Raw genomic sequence first — 12,607 nt, 5'->3', positions numbered from 1 at the left:
GCTTCCTAGCTGGAACAGGGGAAAAACCGTAGCACTTCTGCCCACAGTCGCCGTGGCTTGACTGGGGCCCCTGGAACCGTTCTCTCCTGGAGCCGAATGGTGAACTCGCTCTGGCAACCCTTATTTCAGGGCTTTCGCGGCCAAGTCCCCCTGAAGTCTATTTGCGGTTTTGGTCCATGCGAACGTCCGCCATGGAGCTAGCGTTTAGTTCTATGAGTACGAATGGAAAGTGCCGAACCAGGGGGAATAAAACATGGGTCTTTACAGTCGCTAACCTGGCCCATAGTCGGTGGGAAGGAGGCTGGCAAGCAGGCTCCACCAGGAGCTCGTGGCAAACTCACAAAGACAGGGAAGTTTGTCACACTTGCGATATTCAGTTTTATTTTCTATTTTTTTAATACGGTTAGAAAATTACATTGCAATCCAGTTCAGACAAGGCAAAGGCAGTTAGCCAGAACAAATATTACAAAAGAAGAGGAGAGTTAGAAACATTGTTTCTCTATGCTGACTGCTAGCTACAAAAGACAGAGTTTAAAACAATGATTGAGAGGAAGAAAATATGGAGGTGCTCAACTGTAACGGTGTTTCCTACATTAATTTTTTTATTTTTCATTTTTCAAACATCACAAATACATATTTGTTAAATATAAAGATATGTAAACATATTATTACAAAACCTGTGAAGAGACGGTTTCTGTTTATGTACACATTACACCGAGATGACCATTAGTTAGTGATAATTCCTCTTTCAATAATGAGTAGAGATTTTATGACCTAGAAATCTACTCAGATGCTGTAAAGGAAAAGAGCAAAGAATGTGTTGGCAGTCATCTGATTAATAGGACATTTTTGGGAAGCCCTGCATTGGAAAATGGTGGCATGCCCTGCATTGGAAAATGGTGGCATTTGGTGGACCTAATGCTTGGTTATATTATTAATCATTAAACCAGTCCTCATGGTATAAAGAACCATGGGAATCCATTGGAGGTACTTAACGAGAATCCACATAACTCTTTTTTTTTTTTTTTTTTTTTAGTTTTGAACGTCAATATGGTTATTCGCTGTTTGTGCATCGAGAAAACATTTTGTTATAGAGTTGGATAAACATAAAAACAGGGAGGGTTCGTAAACATGTAACAGTATCTAATAACAGTACAATAAAGTTGTGCAGCCTTTTCGAACTTACGTTGCAATCAAACCAGTCTATGTTGCCGGTTTTGGTTCTAATGATAGAGCATAGCTTTATAACAGGGCTGCACTTCTCGTTTTGGTGAATATGTTGATGATTATCTAAGCCGGGTTAGGTATGTCTAGGGTTAGTGGCCTTTGTGTATTTGCCTTGTCCACTTATGTATGGTGTTGGGCTTGCTTCGGTTCACCTGGTATCAGGTATTTCTGTGCTGGGCTCCATTGTGGGTGGCAGACGAGTTGTGTATTCCGTTAAGTTAGTGTATATTCATTCTGGCATTGTCTGTGGGCTTTTGGGTGGTTATGAGGAGAGTGGGAAGGGCCCTGGTGGGACATGCCACTGTCCGGGGAGAATGTTGGCTTGGAGTTCCCCTGGATGCAGTTGTTTCTGGATGCCGACTTGGCGTTAGAGACTTGTGTCTAAGGTTTGGTTAAGTGGATTACTGTCACCCTGTTTTTTGGAAGATTTGGGTGGGAAGTGCGTGGGATCGGGGGGGATGTATGGGTGGTCTGTTAGCCAGTGCTAGTAACCCCAGTAGGTATCGCTAGTTTGTTTGTAGCGTGGTAGCGTGAGGCACCAGTGTGAGGCACCAGCGCTGCGACCCCAGCTGGAGTCTGGGCACTAGGTTGGGATTGGGAACTTGAACAGCCATGGGTGCCAAATTTTGTCACAGTGTTTGATCGTGTCGTGGAGTAGGGCTGAGAGGCTGTCCATTTTCCTAGTTTCGTCTATTTTCTCTTTTACGTCTCCTATGGTCGGGACTGTCACTGCCCCCCAGTGTGATGCAATGGCTCTCCTGGTGGCCAGTGCATAACTTTCTATTTTTATCTCCACAACTAATGTTATATGTAAAGGAGAATGTGCAGTTATCCAATTCCTGCTTTGTTGGGTTTCGATGATGAACCCTGCTAATTTTTTTGTAAATAAATATTTTTATTATTATTTTAACTATACGTTTGTCACTGATAACTGAATTGTACCAATTCTCAATGTTGACAGTTCTTTTGATGACTTCTTTGAAAAATCAGCTGTCATGGAGCATTTTTCTTATGAGGTCAAGTTCAAGCTAGCTAATTTGAAAGCTGGATGAAATAAGTCAACATTGCTTTATACTCAGCAGCAAATTACTTTTGTCTAACAAATTTTCCTTTAGAAGTTAATTGACATGTTTGTTTTTCATGAACAGAACCGTAATACTTTAGAGATGGATTTTCACAGATTGAATGGGCGAGTTTTTTTTATTTACTTTTAAGTTGGAGTTAAAGGAGTTGACTTGCATTTTTTTATTGTAAAATATTGCCAGTTGCTCAAACAGTTGATCAAATACAGTAACATGAACACACATTTTTATTATATTTTTTATAGGTTAGATGTCGATCAGAGATGACAGGTTGAAGAAAACCAACTTTTTGAAAGCAGATTCTCCTTACCCCCAAATTATAAAAATAGTTTAAATTTGTTTAGTTGTGTTATTACTAGACCAAGAAAAAGTTTGGTAATTTGTGTCCATTGGATTATGTACATTTTGTAACGATCTAACAGAAGATACATAGTACAACTCATAAGAATTAAACCGATTATAACTAGAGACCATTGTGAACAGTTTTGTCAAAATAGTATTTGTCAAAATAGTAATTTTATATCTCAGTAATGGAAGAGAAGATTTGATCTCTAATTGAGCCATTGTTTGCAAACAAGTGTATCCTATTTCCCAGACGTGTACTCTTGCTGTCATTGCAGATAAATATGTGATGTGTGCTCCGTGCCCTAATCTACATCTAAGGATACATTGTATGCAGTCTGATCTGAATTTAATTTTATTTGAAATTACTATTTTTCTAAACATTTTTTTTCTTACTATCACCCAAAATAAATCCTGACAAATGTATAAATACTGAACTCTGAAATTCTGATGAAGATTGGATTTCACGTAACTATGAACAGCTAAATTGAAAATAAAATCACAGATAAATAGGACCATGCAATAATGGCGTACAGTTGTACAATTGAAGTGTCATTAAAATGCCAAAGATGTTGCATTAATAATGCAAAGGGTAAAGCAATGTACAAAATTCTGGGTTAGTGTTGTGGGTATTTAGGGTTGAGTTGGATTTAGCATTTGGGGGGCTTCGTTTTCTGGAGGATGTATGGAATACCTGCCTCATGCTGCTGATTGTAACTCCTAGCAGTCTCAGCCAGGACCAGCCTAGTCCAAGACTCCCCATGCTACCCCACACCCAATACCCCACCCCTAAAAGGTTACCCCACCCTAACTGTGGTCATACAACTACAGCACCATTATTGTATTGCCCTATTAGAATGGACAATTTAAATGTATATGTTAGGTGGTAAATCACTTCCATAATCTGGTATGCATTTTGTGATCTCAATCCTATAGAATCATATGAAGTAAAAACAGAGTCACTCACGAAAACCTTACAATCATTACCAAAGCAATGCACTATGTGCTTTTTAGCAATAGTCAACTGATGCTTGGGGTGATACATTTATGATGTCATGTCTGTGTTCTGGATGCAAAAGGATTTGAAGTACATTATAAGTTGGGGAATAAAAAAGGAGTTAGGAGTTTTCTATGAAAAGAAGATTCCCATTATCCATGTTAATTCTCCAGTTCCTCACAATATGTAGACTATATATAATCAATAATTGCACATTAAAACAATGTCGTGATACAGTACACTTTTAAATCCTTAAAGGAAGGGACTGGGGGGGAATACAAAAGTTATTTTGTTGGTATGGCACCTGATGGACTCATTGGTCACCCCAGCTAGATAACACGCAGATAGCATACATTCTGAATCCATTTGTATACAATGGATTATGATACACTAAACATTATTGGTTAATCGTAAATACTTTTAAGATACCTGGCACAACTATTTTCCATAAATATTGCATAAATACAGGGATCCAGGTAACAGCTTGGCCTGGTTTTTTCTCCTAATTATTTTTATAAACATTTTCTGTAGCCCTTTAGGAGACAGTGTATTAATGTATAACCATATTTCCTTTAAAAATTAAACAATTTGTCAAACATATGCAAATACACTTAAAGGAAACTCGAAGGATCAGAAATGCAAGAGAATAGAACAAGTGTCCTGCAGAAAGCACATTCATACAGTATACCACTTAAAAGGAGACTCGTAAAACCCCAACAAAATAATGTTGTCTCTGAGAAGGATTTAAAAAGAGGGCAGTAAAATGCCATACATTGTATGTGAATACGGTCCTTTTCTCTCTGATGTCTAAACAATATGATGGATTATGGCCAATTTAACGCTCTCTCTTTTGCACTTTGCTACTGGAGGTCTGAGAGCTAAAATCCTATTGTTTTTTTTTCAGTGAAAGGTTTTTAAAAAGCAGGGGAGTAGAACAAAGACTTCAATTAAGTGATAAAGTGAATGTCTTTGGAGATGTTTGGCACTTCCACCAAGCATGTGTCAACAGAAGACCAGAGAGACAAGACAAGCAAACTGCTTCTATTTAATCATTGGAGAGGATCACTTACAAATGTTGCCACTGCGCTCTGGGATCACACTGTGATGGATAATGATGGCCACCATAATATATCTGAACTGCATTTACCATAATGCACAGCCAACTTTAAGTCAGTTTAGCATCAAGGGTAACAGTAATTCAGAAACATCTTGAGAGTCAGTGCCACAAGTTCCACAACTGCAAACACTGACCAACTACACACATAGACACACACTCCCAACATCTCCATACAATAATTTAAAATTGGCTGAAAATTAAAAATGAATGTGACATCTGGGGTGATAGTGCATCGATGCCTTATAACATAAAATCCACAATTAAAAACCAAACTACACACATACACAAACACACACACACACACACACAAACACTCACTCACAAACAAGACTACTATCTAATCAAGCTTAAGGCTGATCTGAGCATTATGGTACATGTAGTTCAGAAACATTTGGAGTACAAACGTAAGCTATATAATTCTTCTAACAAATTTAACTACAAAGATAAAACAACTACAAACAAATGTGCAAGATATCAAATAATTTTTACTAGCTGTATGTTACTTCGCTCCAACAAAGAAAAATATAAATAGTTGACTAAAAAGTAACTATGCTTAAAAGAAGCAAGATGAAGGAGGAATACAGGCAAAACACAAATCAGAATGTGTATAAAATCTGACATGAAGTTGCAAAGGAATTACAAACGAAAACTGCTTTCACAGAATATTACAAACATTCACACTCAACCTCACTCAGGTTAATGCAATTAAACAAACTAGAGAAATAAGATAATTAGTAATTACCATGTAAAGGTGATCATTTCTTTTCAATGCTCGTTAATGCTGGAGACCTTGTGAAATAGTGTTCCCTTGTAATCCCTGCTGACAAGTCTGTTGCTCTGTACTGCTGGTGCTGAATGCCACAAGATGCAAAAAAACTAGAGGCATCCAGCAGCCAATCACTATTCACTAGGACCTCCCAAGCTATCCCTTCCGATCAGTGCATGCTTCAAGCAAATACAATAGGCGTCTTGCTTTGTTTATGTGTTTGTTTTTAAATCTAATAAGAGAAGCCTATAATAAACATACACTCAAATCAGATTGAAACAGACAATGAATCATAGGCTAGGATAAAGTGAAGACAGCACATATAAAGAAACTCCCATCAAAAAATAAAAAGACAACAATATTTATTTTCCCCAAACTCCCCCCTTAAGCAAAATCAGCATTATGCTGTGACCTGGTTTTCCAGAATATGCATGACATTTACATTTGCAGCTGGAAGAAGGAAAATGCATTAAGTGGTAAAAGAACAAAAAAGATACAGTCAAGTTGTGCATCAGACAGCTGTGTGAAGGCATTCAATTCACTGCGGGCAGACCAGCAGCTGCTGATCCAAGAACATGTTACATTTTACCAAGGACAATATTTTAACTAGTCAGTGGCTCGGCATAACAGCAATATCCAAACTTCTTTATTGGCTATGCTATTCAAAGATGGAAAACCCTTCAACCTCGAAGGATGTGAGAGGAGACAGCATACAGCGCTAAAACAGCGCTATGGAATCTGTTGGCGCTTTATAAATAATAATAATAATAATAATAAAAAGGGCATGGATAGTTTGGATGAAACTTTACAAGTCTCAGACACAGTGCAGGTTGAGTGCAGTTACAGCCGTTAACAATGTTTCTGCAAACTACAACCCCCATACCAATCCCAACCACCATTAGGAACGTACAGTACAGTACATTTCTAAGTTAAGGCCAGAAACCGGCACAAACAGCACCACCACTAGAGCTCATCTGGAATAAAGAGCTGAACGACTTATAATATGTATGATGGAACAAAGTATGGTGTAACTTAAGAATCTTTCATCTCAAAAATGTGAACTGATAGCAAGTGCATATGGTAACGCTTTCTCTAACCAATGTACCATGTTGGAATGTAAATCTGTACACATTGTAAAACCATAAAAATTGCAAATAAAAAAAATAAAATACAAATTCTAAGGGTTGAGTCATATTCTATACATTAACATTCAAACTATGACATTTTAAATCGAATACGAGAAACCATCCTTATATGTGCCTTCCATTTAAAAATCCTAAATGCTGCATTTTGAGATAAAAAAACAATTTATGGTAAATGCAAAGAAAAAAAATATTGTGTAGTGTACTGGCATTTAAAATGCAACATAGAGCCACACCAGTGACAATGCAACTTTGTTGGCTTTACAAAACATCATGTTCTGTAGTATGGTCTCAGGGTTAAGGGAGCACAGATTTTTTTTTCACTGAACGGATTTCCTTAGCGTCTCCGCCTTTAAGGTTTTGTTTCATCATTATTGTTAGCTTACTGTGCACAAACCTGAAGGACATATAGGTTTAAGTGCTTGTATCATAGAGAATATAGATCTCTTGTATGGTCTTGTACAGAGTAACCCAGAGGAAGGAAGGCAGTCTTTGATTATACTGCTTGATTGACCAAGTCTAATCAGAATTATATCCGCACATTGCTTCACTACAGCCTCAGCCCTATTAAAACACTAACTGCCCCTAGAGGTCCATTCCTTTGAAAACTCCCACTGAGACTTATTTCTCCTAAAAGAGTAGCTCCCCAGAAGGCAACTCCAAACACAAAAATAGGGACTCCATATTCAACGGACACATCAAATCCAAACTAAAATGTGTTATTTTATGGCCATCACGACGGTTATCATAACAAAGCACATTCTTTGTGGCATAGAAAGAGGGTTATTTAACAGAGATTCATTGAAACAAAGAGAAATCAACAGGCATTTGAGTCTGATTATCATAATTCTGAAATACAAATACTATTATTACAAGTTTATTTCACAGATATAGAAGCATTGTTTTTGTGATTCTTTGGTTTTCCAAAACACACAATATATAAAAAATCTGTAAAATTACATTGTCTTTCCAGTACTCAGTTAAAGGGTTAATCAGATACATAAGAATTCAAACTGAATTTCAAATTTAAGGTCAAAATAATCAAACTGTAAAAATTCTCTATGACAGCTATGCCCTTATCATCTCCAGTATTAGCGCACTTTTTTGGTAATATTGTTTATTTCTGTGTATACTTGTTTGTGTCACTGGGGCTTAGTGCCCCTATACTGAGGAATAGCATAGTTTCTTAGCACTTACTTGTTTTTGGACAGCTATGCTTTGAGTTCAGCTACTCTAGACTTAGAGTTTAAATTATCTTAGAATTCTTACTTTAGTAAATAATCCCGTTAGACATTTCTGGATAGGTTAATCTTCTTCCAGTCGTCTTGGAGATATACATTATTCAGTGTACTTCTAATTGAAAAGTTCTGTTTCCAAATTTCATCATATCCCAATCTGATGCTGTCATAATTTTCTTAACTTTTTTTTGTTGCTCTTTTTTTAGCAATATATCTGAAGAATATGACCATTTTTTTCTGAAGACTGGAATATTTTGTAGATTTTGTATTTAGTTTCAGCCAAATTGGAATTTGTCTGAAGTTTGAGTGGGTCTATTGAATTACATAACCTGAATTGCCATATGATTGAATCACGAAATAACTGAAACGGACAAAGGACTATAGTTTGTGATTCAGAGTTCTGCCTGTGGCGCCCCAAATACATAATTGTTGGTTAAAAACAGCTCCTAAATCAAAACTAAATCAATCTTAAAGAAATAAACCAAGAATCAGCTGGTTTGAATTGAATGTTCAAAAGTAACCGAACGCTCAAAATCAGGAATATTGACCGAATGGTAAAATACAATTCTTTTATCCTGGAATTTGGTTGGAATTCAGTCAACCGGAATTAGCTTTATTAAAAGGGTGCAGAAATGAGTCTATGATTGTACTGTAATATATATATATATATATATATATATATATATATATATATATATATATATATAAATAAGTAATGAAGGGAGCACACTAGGTCTTGAAAATCGTGCAAAGTTATTTACTGCATTCAAAAAGAATACAACGCTGTGGTATACAAAACAAATCAACGTTTCGACCCTGCTGGGTCTTTATCAAGATCAAGATTATGTATATATTTTGCAGTACAATGATGGGCTCCCACCTCCCTTATAATAATTATTTAGGTCTTAATGACCCATATGCTTTTGTCTTCCTTTATTTACTTACTTATTTTAACTTTGTTGATGTGGTGGCTGGTTAGCAAGCATTGGTAAGGGTTTTTTATCTTTGAAAGCATTCGGACCGGCTTTCAGTCATCTGGCGGCATGCTGTCCAGCTGAAACCCGGATGTGATTAGGTCTGATCGGGGCTTTTGCATTCTATTTTGTAGCCCAAATGGCTGTGTATGCGATTGGATGTTTTGACACTCTAGACACTTTAGTGAATAACCTTTTAAGTCTGCTTACATATTGTAACGGATCCCCTATAGTCCGGCTGAGTATATCTGCTGTGGTTCTCCCAAATCCCCAGTGAAGCAGTGATTATAGCTCCCACTGAAGTGGTCAATGTGTTTGCAGTTCTGGTCTGGCTAATATTAATTCAGGACATAAAAGCCATCTGTTGGTAGTACACATGGAATGCTGGAGACAAACAAGCAATGGCTACATACCCAACAACTATGTGATGCTCATTACTCCCCACAGCCAGTACTCCAGAATATCTCTACATCTGCAATAAGGGTGAGTGACATCACTGGAGGACACAGGTAGAACTTGGCACGGAATCACAGGAAAGTTTCTGTTTCATTTAATCTTACATTCATTTTTTTAACAGAGTGGTCCATGCCAGGAAGGGTTACTACAAAAACACTGTGTTTGGTTAAAGTGCTGTTTAAAAGATCGCTCTTTGTAAACAATGTGTTATAGCAACAGTAGTATATAATGAAATATAAATGTATGTTTACATGGTGTATATTTGAATACAAAGTCTATATAATAATGACAAATAAACTAGACCTGTGCTTTAATTCTAAAATTTGAGTTTTCAGCTTGAAAGTGTTGTCCAGTAGTATGTGGAATTCTTGCACTCATAGTTGAGAATCATTTAACTAATCACACCCGTGGTTTCAAAGTCTCCCCCCAATTAGTGAGTCAATATCTCATTGGTATGATGTGAGATCAGTATGTATTTAAATTATGCTCAACATGAAGCAAAATTTGTAAGGATCTCAGATAACGTTCCTAGAATTCTACAATAATATTAATCAAAGTCATGATGTCTAAGATGTGCTGCAGGGGATAGTATTCCCTGTTAATTAACAAACCATGAAACCTTCAAAACCTGAAATAAAAGCTAACTTTAACAATAATGTTGACCACCACTCAGTAAATTACATTTAATAATTAGGTTTTATTTTCCATTAGATTAGTTTTATATTTTCAATGATAATTCAATGAATGTTAATTTTGTTAAAATAATTACTTTTCTACCAGTTATTTCCTGGGAATTAAATCCACTTTATATTCGGTAATGGTATTTCTCCAGGAGTGACACAATAAGAAACACTCTGAACAGATCCAGTCTGACTTTTAAAAGGTCAATTGCATCAGTCTCACATATCATCTGGAGGTTACATGCCTGTTAGTCTGTTCAAGCCAAGAATCATCTAATTGAAATTCACAGCTTTGCCTTCACCAAATATGCCCACTTTATAAAGTTTCTCATAAGCTCCCCAAGATACATTATTATACTTTAAGAAAGTCTACATATTAATAAAATATAAGCTGGCCTTGTAGCAAAGGCCATACTTGTTTTTATTAACTAGTAGAGAACCCGGGAAGTAAACTGATATTACTGTTACTGAAATTATTTTTTTTTTTTTTATATATTTTTCATTGTAGCATACATATAATTATACAGAGAAATAAAGCATATTGAGCTACATTTTCAAAGTGCATGCATGAATAATGGCATACTCATTTAGAACATTTGTGCTTATACCTTTTTATAGAAGTTCCCGTCTGGCTGAGCTTGGTGAAGGCTACTTGCACTTATTAGTATATATCAGCTTTAACTAGTGATCGACAATTGTTGCCTTCTTAAGGGTATTGGATTCTCGAGAGAGTGCTTATAAGTACAGTGATAAACAGCCTCGTATTTAACAATTGCCGTCAGTACTCAACTGCAGGAACGCAAATCAAGAAACACATTTAAAAAAAAAAAAAAATTAACAATAATGCTATGGCTTAATGGGTAACTTTGCGGATGTGTGTCACGGCTTCCAATAGGGGTAAGGCCATGTCATCTAGCCTAAATCAGCAGGAAGATCATAAAAATAAAATAAAATAAATAAAATAGAAATCAAACCTGACATATAGTTTCGTAGCTAAACTCTAAATTGCCATTATAGACTAAAACAACAATATAAAGTCTAAGGTTTTCAGCGACCATTCGCTTTAGCGCCTTGCAGTGTTCAAGTGCCTAAAGACATCTGCGTTCGCGCCACCCGATTCGGCTTGGGGTAAAAGGGCTGGATGGTATTAACGTCCCATACTGGAGCAGAGGACGCCCATGAGGCTATAGCCACTGACCTCTGGGTGAGATCTGGTGCTGGTAAGTCCAGTTCACTGAAGATGCATCCAGTGTGTTAACTGCAATCTCTTGCGTGTAATATGGTCAGTTTGCGACCCGGTCCCCAGCGGTACCTGACATACTTCTCTCTTAACAGCTTAGTCACTGGTTGTAGTGAGTGCCTCCAGGTCATTGTGGACCTTGAAAGGTCTGCGAAGAAGGCCAGGTCCAAGCCTTCAAAATGGTAAGTGGATGCAGTTCTTGTTGTGGCTGAGATAAGCTGCTTACATTGGAGCGATTGAAAACACAACAGTAAATCCCTTGGAACCCCAGCTGGAGCTTTAGGTGATTTCGGGACTCGGTACAGGTAGTCGAGGTGTATGGTCTTGGCTTTAGCCGGTGGAGCATAGAGCTCCACATTCTGCGGAGGTAATGAGGTACTTCGTCCTCCCTGATGTTCTCGGGGATGCCACAGACCCGCATATTACGTTGCCTCCTAGCATCCTCCAGCACTGCAAGCCGTCCTTCCGTAGTATGGTTGGCTTGCTTCAGTGTTTCCACATCAGCTTGCAGAGCCTCCTGTTTTCTTGCCGTGGCAGCGTCAGCCTCCTCTAGTGCCTGCAAGCGCGCTGTCATGACTCCCATATCTTCTCGCACCAGCGCTATATCGGCTGAGAAGTAGGCCTTCAACTCTGCCATCATGTTTTGAATATCCGCTTTACTGGCAGGAGCGTGGTCTAGTTGGGCAACTTTACTTGCCCTCACGGGCTTCGGATCGCGGTCACGGAGGGGTGAACTTTTACTGAGCTCCCCTCGATCAGCGTAGTAACTGGAATCATCGTGATCACTGTCTTCCGAGGTGAGGTCCGAGTCTTCCAGTGCAGGTGCCATCTTAGCAGGCCTCTGCAAAGTTGTAACGTGGAGCAGGGCCCCGATATCTTGAGAGGTGGGAGTCACTTCATTCCTGCAGAGTTTGGATTTCTTCCTGATAGTGGTAATAAAGTTCGCAAGGGGGTCAGAAGCTTTTTAGTAGCAATAAGGCTGCGAAAAGTCAAATCTTTCTCGGGAGCTCCTGACATGTGCGACTGCTTCGTTCAGTGGCTGGCTCCGCCCCGTTACTGAAATTCGTAATTGCTAAATTGTAATTTTAAATCTTAGGGTATGTTTTAAAATGGGAACTTTAAAGATGGATTGGTGTGCTTCAAAGACTGACAATGCAATCAACTATATATTGTCACCGTTACATCAAGACAGCCAGACGTGGTCACCCCAGAAGTGCCCAACAGGGGATTTGAACTGTGGTCCATCTGTGTCCTAGTCTTGCTATCTTGAGTCTGGGCCACACATAAGTTCTTATTTTTGTGTAATGTTTATTCTTGCCTTGTCTCCAGCACTGTGTGCTGGATTT

General features: G+C 37.9%; 1 protein-coding gene across 20 annotated transcripts in view; it reads right to left on the bottom strand.

Annotated features, from left to right (window-relative positions):
• Positions 1–12,607, bottom strand: part of NRCAM (neuronal cell adhesion molecule) — a 209,345-nt gene that overhangs the window by 99,983 nt on the left and 96,755 nt on the right. The window contains exon 1 of one of the 20 annotated variants that reach the window (XM_063446891.1): positions 5,508–5,576. The exons of the other annotated variants lie outside the window; for them this stretch is intronic. The gene's annotated coding sequence lies outside the window, so the exon portion shown is untranslated. Of the gene's footprint in view, positions 1–5,507; positions 5,577–12,607 lie in introns of those variants that run through there. 20 annotated transcript variants of the gene reach the window in all.

The sequence above is a fragment of the Pelobates fuscus genome, chromosome 3, assembly GCF_036172605.1.
Source record: "Pelobates fuscus isolate aPelFus1 chromosome 3, aPelFus1.pri, whole genome shotgun sequence".
NCBI classification, from domain to species: Eukaryota; Metazoa; Chordata; class Amphibia; order Anura; family Pelobatidae; genus Pelobates; species Pelobates fuscus.
This window is presented reverse-complemented; position numbering and strand designations above follow the sequence as displayed.